This window comes from Corella eumyota, chromosome 2, assembly GCF_963082875.1.
Source record: "Corella eumyota chromosome 2, kaCorEumy4.1, whole genome shotgun sequence".
In the NCBI taxonomy this organism is placed as follows: Eukaryota; Metazoa; Chordata; class Ascidiacea; order Phlebobranchia; family Corellidae; genus Corella; species Corella eumyota.
Genome location: NC_137491.1, coordinates 21,380,357 through 21,389,799, shown reverse-complemented (window position 1 = coordinate 21,389,799; position 9,443 = coordinate 21,380,357).

The following is a 9,443-nucleotide window of genomic DNA, read 5'->3' as shown; positions in this document are numbered from 1 at the left end:
ATTGGAAAAATACTTGTCAGCGTCCAGGTACATTTCTAGCATCAATTTATGTATATATATATAATTTTTATTCGATATTGATTTTCTCTTTAAATAATTTTATATTTTAAATTTATGATTTTTAAGAAAATTGCTTTAAAACATATATAAGCAATATTTTTTCACCCAAGAATTGATGAAGTTGGTGTCACTAAACACAAAAATGGTTTTAACTTTAAATGATTTTACCTAATTTTTAAGTTATATATATATAAATACAAAAAAAATCAAAATTAATTTAAAAAAAAGAAAAAGTAAGCCTTGTTTGTGATGACTTAGAAAGAACTAGCTTGTATACCCTAACTACGCTATTATGTCACACGAAAAAATATGGTAACCTGGTTTTTTATGTTAATCATTTTCCAGTGTTTTTGAAAATTAAATTGTTAGTACTACAGACATTTTTTGAAAGTTCTAAAGCCATTTTGTGATTTATTGTCAACCATACTAAAGTGCTATAAACATTACTTACAAAATTCCATAACTCTGTAATATAGCACTTTAAAAAAATGCGTTTTTTATAATACGCAGTTGATTGTCTAAAGTTGGACCAAAAAGAGTTAGATGAGGTTAATATTGAAGTGATGTGGCAAAACTATTCCAAGGAAATTATTGGCCGGGGATTTTTTAGTAGGATAAAATGTTAAAAATCTATTTTAAATTACAATTATTTTATTTATAATTAGTTGTGTTTGTTGGCATTTATTTAAATGTTATTATTTTAAGATTCAAATCAAAACCCTTGGAAGGTAAAAATTAAATACAATACCATTGCACCCTGGATGGGAATGTTCTTTTTAATACAGAACATAGAAAAATTTCAGTTGTGCAATCTCAAGTTTCCAATAAAAGAAAATTAACGAATGTTTCAGTTTCTCATGAAGAAATTCTGGAAGCATTACATAGTACGGATGAGGTAAAATTAGATATACAGAGTTACTGATAAATTCACAAAATTGGACTGACCTTGTATCAATTTTGTACTGCAAATGAAGGGCTAATTTGCTGTTTATGCTAAAGTTTGCTGTTTATGCTAAAGAAATATTAGATATATCTTCTACTTAAAAGCTTATTATTTTTTTGCTGTTTTACTATTAACTGTTAGTTTTGCAAACCTTGGCCTGGTAGGTAAATAGTCCAGAAGTTATTGTAAGAGCAAAAGGTTACTCTAGCAAGTAGGGCAAATTGATCTGTAATTTGTGACATTTTTTAGTAGAGATGAGCCAAGTTGATTTCAAGTCTAATTGTTTGGCAAAAGCATTTAGGACTTTTCAATAATAATTTTAATAAGTTCTGTTAGTTCTTATTTTTTTTATAAGTATATATATCTTTGTTCAACACTGTTTCATATCCCATAACAAGTAAAAACATTCTGTTTTTAATAAAATTTTTATAAATTAAATTAATTTTTAGAGTGGTTCGCACAAATTAAGGGAGTTGTGCACGGCTGCTGGCATATTATAAAAAATATTTTAAAAATTTTAATTGTTTTATTAGGAGGTGTAGTACACTTTAGATGCACACATGGAGTTGCTGTTTATTTTAAATATATCTTGAGACAAGAAAGTGCCAGAGATTATATTGACGGCCTACTTTCTTTTAAAACGCAACCTAATGTTGTTGTGTCTGACATTTCGAGACAAGTTATATAAAAAAATAACTGTTATAAACAAAAATTTAATTTTGTATTTATGAGAACAGTAGCTACATAAAAAAGTGTTATAAACTTATTTTAGATGCTTAGCATTAAATAGAAAATTGTTTTGTGTGACTAACAGATAGCACACCATGGAGAAAATCGACATCGTGGACTATTTTCCCCTAATATGGGAATGTTATTTGAGTGGAGTGAAGAAAATTTAAAAAAATTAGATCAGGGCCTTTTGATGCCAGTGGAAGCTGATTTGAAAAACAATTTTTATAGTCTTTCTGACAAATTTCATAATAGAACAAAAAAAAGGGGACCAGAAAAAACATTTATCGTTTTGTAAAAATTTATTAGTGAACTCTAGCGTAGCTGAGCAGTGTAATGCCAGTATGAAAAAGGATAGGTGTGACAATATTTTTATTAAAAACTTGCAGTATTAAGTGATAATTTTATATATTTGAAAGTTAGTGAACTTTAAATGTTAAAATAATCATTAAAATTTGAAATATAAACATATTTAATGGATGTTTTTGTTGCAGACCCTCATTTACATCAATGAGTGTTGTTAATTTTTTGTTTATTACCCGCCTTGGTCTTCAACTTGAGTGTAACACAAAAAAACAAAAAAGCCTTAAAAGAATTGAACAAAATTTTAGAGGTATTTTAATAAAACAAAAAACTAGTAAAAAAATTAAGGCTAGCAAGTAGCATATGTATGTAGTTTTTTATTTGTTCATTTATATACATTTAAAAATGATTTAATGCAGAACACTTTTTTGCTTTGCCATAATTAACTTATATATATACTTAAAAATATTTCTATAAATATACAAAAAGTTCTTTAATTATACTACAGTTTGAAGAAATATTACTAAAATATTTTTTTTGTCTTTTAAGGTTACTCAATTGCTGTAAGTGTTTCAAAGGAGTCTTCTTTTTGCTTAGATGCAATATGTCAGAATTTAAATAAAGATGATCCTCTGTCACTGTCAATATGTAAGCATACTGATGAAAATGATGCCCTTTTACTACCCAAGTGTAAAGATATTGAAAAAGATGATGCTCTTCAACTGATTATATGTAAGGATACTGATAAAGATGATGCCCTTTTACTACCTAAGTGTAAAGATATTGAAAAAGATGATGCTCTTCAACTGATTATATGTAAGGATACTGATGAAAATGATACCCTTTTATTACCTAAGTGTAAAGAAATTGAAAAAGATGATGCCCTTTCACTGCCAATGTGTAAGCATACTGATGAAAATGATGCCCTTTTACTACCTAAGTGTAAAGATATTGAAAAAGATGATGCTCTTCAACTGATTATATGTAAGGATACTGATAAAGATGATGCCCTTTTACTACCTAAGTGTAAAGATATTGAAAAAGATGATGCTCTTCAACTGATTATATGTAAGGATACTGATAAAGATGATACCCTTTTACTACCTAAGTGTAAAGATATTAAAAGAAGATGTTGCTCTTTTACTACCAATATGTGAAGATATTGAAAAACATGATGTCCCTTTATTACCAATATGTATACTAAATAAGAAGGATATTGAAAAAGATAATGAAAAAAAAACATCAAGTGAAATTGAAAACGTTAAATTATCCAAGGGTATTGTTCTTTCTGTAACTGAAAATTGGCCTCCTAAATGTAATCTCCCAACACTTGGACATGATATCTTAACTGACAGTGGTTCTTTAGTAGTGCCTAAATGTGATTTCGAATGCTTAAAAATGTGTAACAAGGTCAATGATGGCATCATAGATGCATTTCTTGAGATATGCACTCAACATGAACATCTGGTAAATGCATCTGTAAAAGTTCTGGCTTTTCCTTGTCATTTTGCTGTCTGGTTAAAGTTGGTTAAAAAACAACTTAATCCTGGTTACAGCAAATGGTTAAAAAAAAAATCTCCTATCCAAAATGATATTTGGATTTTTCCTGTTAATATTGGAAATAACTTTCATTGGGGTTTACTCATTGTGCTTTTATCGAAGCATTTAATAATTTATCTTGATTCAACTCACACTTATTCGATACCTGTACTTACACCAATACTGGAGTACATTAATTATGAAATAAAAAAAAATACTTGTAACGAAGATGATATATCGAAGTGGTATATTATTGCGCCTGAGGACACGACTTTGCAAAGAAACTCCTATGATTGCGGTATTATAATGCTATTAAATGCGTTTTATATTTGTGCTGGAAAATATTTACCATACAAACATGAAAATTCAGTTGCTATACGAAACTGGTTGGCTACAAAAATATCGTCATTCTTATTTAAAGAAAAAAAATATAATGGGGTGTGCACCAGTGATACCAAAGATAATCTAACCTACAGACATCCATTTGATTCTCTTAAAATTGGAAAAAAGTGCCCTGAAAATTACATAACAATTAACCATTTTCTAATAAATGCTGTATCTATTTTATTTACGTCAAACTTTAGTTTGTGTCATGCAGGAAAAAACTGTCCAAAATCTAAAAAAAATGAAAAAATGATCTTCTGTGAGGGTGAATGTCGTGATTGGTATCATTTACAATGTTTAAAAATTCAGTCCACACGAAAACTTCCGAAACGTTATTTTTGTCCGGAGTGTAAAGATGATCGACAAAAAAAAAAGCAAAATATTTTCAATCAAATTGGTTTAATTGATCAAAAAGCTATAAAGTCCCATATTTTATTGGGAAACTGTGATGTGCACATCAATAATGTCATGAACAAAAAAGTTAAATCAAATCGGTAATATTGGTTGATTTAATATTTTTTTAAGGTATATAAATTCTTATTAAACAATTATATACAATGTATTTTAATAATTAATTTTGTACATAATGATAAATTTTGAAAAAAGATTCGGGGATCGAAAGTATGCAGCTCCTGATAAACGAATTCATGAATTGAATATTTCTGTGTTTGGTGATGACACAGAAAGAATTGTGCATTACTTAACAAAAATTGCTTTTACTTTTGTTGGGTAAATTTTATATTTTTTTTATGCTTTAGAATTTCTAGTGTGCAAAAAAAATGTTATTTTTATATCCTATTTTATTACAGAGATGGATTTGAAAACAAGGGAATAAGCATTGGTTTTCGATGTTTTGCTAGCAGAAGCCACATTTTTTGGTCTTTCTCTAATAAAAAACATAACTTTACATCAAGCCAAACAGGTAAAGTTCAATTCAATGCTATTACAGAATTATATGCGTTTTAAAATTATCATGGTCGAAATCTTAGATTTTAAAACATATTGTTATGTCAATATACTTATTATTTTTATTCTTTTCTGTCTTGTCCCAATTTTGAATAAAGATAACTTTTGCTCCTTAGAGTTTATAAAGCTAAAACTTCAGTATATTGTACAATATCATATTGCGTTTTAGGCTACCCATTCTCTAAATTTATTGATTACTTATTAATAGGTATTTGTTTTTTTAAAAATTTAAAGATTATTATTAATTTCTTGAATTTTGGTCAGTTATATTCCATATTATTATTAACTCAAAAATGGATTAAAATTTTAATTTTTTTTGTTTAATATATTTAAATGCTTGTTTGTTTATAGGCTTTCAAAATTTAGTGTAATGTATATTCTGATATCAACAATTTCAAACCGAGCTAAAACTTTGTTTATTATTAAAGTTTAATTTTAAAAATGATCAAATCATTTTAACCATCTTTTATTTATCAAATAAATCTAGTTTTATTTTTAACTACATAAAAATTTATTTTTTTATATTTATAGGCTGTTAAAAAACACAATCAACTGTAGCTGTGTGAATGATATTTAAATCGAACAGCCCCACTACCGTGTGGAATGGCATTTTTCTATAAAACAACATTGAAAAGGAGTCATTTTAAAAAAAAAATGGAACATTGAAACTTGACTTTAAATTGTATTTTTTTACATGTTTTATATTTAAAAAGTAGAAGAGGAAAATGATTAATTCCATTTCTTTGGAAACTGTTTACTAAAAAATTTGATATTATGATTGTTAATTTTCCTTGTATATTGTTTCAAATAACGACCTTTTTTTCGCATAATACAACAAATTAAAACCTTATGATGCTTTCGTCACTTTAAACCAACGTCTGTGCATAATTTAGTTAAATAGACGAAAACAAAATCGAAAATTCTTACGTATAAAATAAGCTACATCGGTGTGTCGTAGGGACGCGTTTTTAAGTTAGCCGTGAACTCTGGGCCCGAGGATGAATAGTGTGGCATTGATGCGACTTAAACCCTAAACCTTTTGGCTTATAGTCCTGTTACATAACCGCTATACAACACTTTTTTAAACCACTTTGTGGTGCGTGAGTAGATTATCGATAGCATATATAAGTTGCGACTATATCATAACAATTTCAAATCGACTAATATATGTGATCGTAATAACAAAAATATGCAAATTACTTCTTTTAATTCAACACCCACCGTATAGGCAAAAAAATACAATTACAACATTAAACAATCAATACGAATAGATTACCAAGCAACAGATATTCAAAATTTTTCTATTTTTACCTGCATTATTTTTCCACATTTCTAAAAGTATTTTTACCACATTTTTTTACCACATTTCTTTACCACATTTTTTTTACCACATGTGGCAAAAAATCTCACAACCCCTATTGCCATTTTTTAGATTTTGCAAATTAACTAATTAAGTTTGTTTTAATATAACAAGTTCAAATATTATAAAACAACAACAATTTGTTTGTAGTTTAGATGTTAAAACTGTTGTAAATAAAAACAAGAATAATGGAAGATCAATCCCAAAACGAAAATGAAAATCGTTTGGTAAATTTTCTAGTATTTTAAAATTTATTATTTTTTAACAAATTTCTTAATCATAAACATGTAAAGCTGTAAATAAGTCTGGTGGGTATTTTTTGTATACAATGATTCATTTGCAGAACATGGTAACGTTTTTGAACTAGCTATTGTTTAAATCTGTTAACTGATCGTCTGTAAATTTAATATGCTGTAGCGGCCCCTTACGGACACGTGATTTTGCCTGATAAGAAATCTGGGCTACAGTCTTATCTTTTGCTATTTTTGTATTATGTTGTGTTTTATTGCTGACTACCAATTTATTACTTAACAGTTTTGCTTAACACTGTAATAAATTATATTGTTACAATTTATAAATTGGTGACCCCGAAAATTTAAAACAATATGACGCAAGAAAATGCTGTAGCAGTTAAACTGCCGACCTTTTTGTCGCAACATGCCAAAATTTGGTTTAACTAAGCAGGAGCCCAATTTCTCTGCAAAATATAACAATCGACGAAACAAAATATTGCCATGTTGTCGCAGCATTAGACCAGGACACAGCAAAACTTTTTCTATGAAAAATCCACCAACAAAAGGAAAATATATTGCTATCAAAGATTGACTTTTAAAAACCTTTGAGCTTTCCGAGGAAGAACGAGCCCAAAGAATATTTGAAATGTCAAAACTTGGAGATAGAAAACCTTCCTCTGTGATGGATAAAATGCTGGCATTAATGGGAAATCACGAATCGTGTTTTCTCTTTAAACATATTTTTTGCAACTACTGCCCGAGGAAGTCAGAGTTGATTTAACCACCAAAGAAACAACAGACATGGCTTCAAAACCGAATAAATTATGCTCGGCTAAACCTCAATTTTCTGGGTTAGTTTCTAAAGTTTATAAATTTTGTGAAACTAAGTTAAAGTCTAATAAGCGTCGCCCATATAAAAGCAACTGTGTTTTTATCATCAACATTTCGGAAACAAAGCCAGGCAGTGCTGTCCACCTTGCAGTTTATCGGAAATCGAATATGCCGGTTGACAATAACGATGAGCGTGGCCGGCAGTCTGTTTAATTTATACTTTGTTAAAGACAAGTCCTGAAAACAAAACTTTTTAGTTGATACTGGGGCTGAAATAAGCATATACCCACCAAGAAGAATTGAACAATTGGCAGATTTTCTTTGAGCCAATTCGCTTTTGGTAGACATAAAAAAACAAAACATTAATTAGCGCTAAATTAAACACAAACTGTTTGATTGAGTTGTTAGATGTCTCAGCCCCCATAATAAATGCAATCGATTTACACCAAAGTTAATATGCTGCTTTACTCGCACAATTTCCACTGATAACAACTCCAAATTTCCAACAAAAGCAAACCAAACACTAGGTGGAACATTTTCTTATAACAAACGGGCGACCGATTAGCGCCCGTGCACGAAGACTGCCACCAGACAAACTGGCACAAGCCAAACGTGAATTCAACATGATGAAAAGCATGGGTATTGTCAGAAGATCAGCCAGTTTGTGGGCACCTCCATTGCACATGGTTAAGAAATCCATCGGTGATTGATGACCGTGTGAAGATTACAGACGACTAAATGCTGTTACTACACCCGATACTCCATACCACATAATCAAGATTTTTCTGCAAATTTAGAAAACACAAACATATTTTCAAAAATAGACCTTGTTAGAGGCTACCACCAAGTATCTGTTGCAACAGAAGATATTCCAAAAACTGCAGTCATTACCCTTTTGGCTTATTTGAGTACATAAGAATGCCCTTTGGATTAAAAAATGCAGCATAAACTTTTCAAAGACGGATTGTGTGTGCCGGAATCTTAATTTTGTTTTAGTGTTTTTGGATGATATTTTGGTGGCAAGCAAGTCAAAAAGTGGAGGTAATAAACAATTTCCCACAACCAACCTCATTTCAAGAACTGCAGCGGTTCTTTGGCATGATCAATTTTTATCATCGTTTTCTATCAAGAGTGGCATCATGAGACCGATCTATGAAAAAAAAATTTAAAAATCTTAATCAACACTGTGGTGTGACCAACTAAATAATGCATTTATTAAAGCTAAAAACATTTTAGTTAATGCCACTATGCTTTGCCATCCACAAGTATGAGCGCCAACTGCATTAACTGTATACAGCTGTTGGAGGAGTACTACAGCAAAATATACATGGTTTTTGGAAACTATTGGCTTTCTTTAACAAGCATCTTCGGCCACCTGAAATGAAATACAGTGCATTCGACTGTGAACTACTAGCATTACATCTTGCTATTCAGCATTTTAGATACTTTTTGTAAGGACGGCACTTAGGTTTTACGAATTACAAACCACTTATGCATTAACTAAAACTGCTTCACCGTGGGCAGCCTGCCAACAACAACAACTTAGTGCTATATCAGGATACACTACGGATATCTGCCATATGGAAGATAAAATAATTTTGATGCTGACGCATTATCAAGATTTAGAATAAATGTCATACAGGCATCTATAGGAATTAATTTTTCGGATATGGCCTTAGATCAAGAAATAGACAAAAAAATTATAAATGAATTAAAAGCCAACTCTAGTTTAATAGTTAAAACTTTTCTTGCAAAGGAAACCAGACTTCCTTTTATGTGACACAAAAACTGGATCACCGTGATCGTTCGTTTTGGAATCTTGGTGCGAAAAATATTCGATTTAGTTCATGGTTTATCGGATCCGTCGATACGAAGCACAGAGAAACTAATTGCTGGAAAATTTGTATGGAAAGGACTTAAAAAACAAATTGGCGAATAATCAAAACAGTGTGTTTATTGCCAAAAAGCTAAGGTCAACAAATGTACAATAATCTTACTGCACTACTATTCATAGCCTGTAAAACAAATTAATCATTTAAATATTATTGACCTTGTGGGAGCTTTGCCGCCATCTCAAGGTTTTAGATATTTGCTT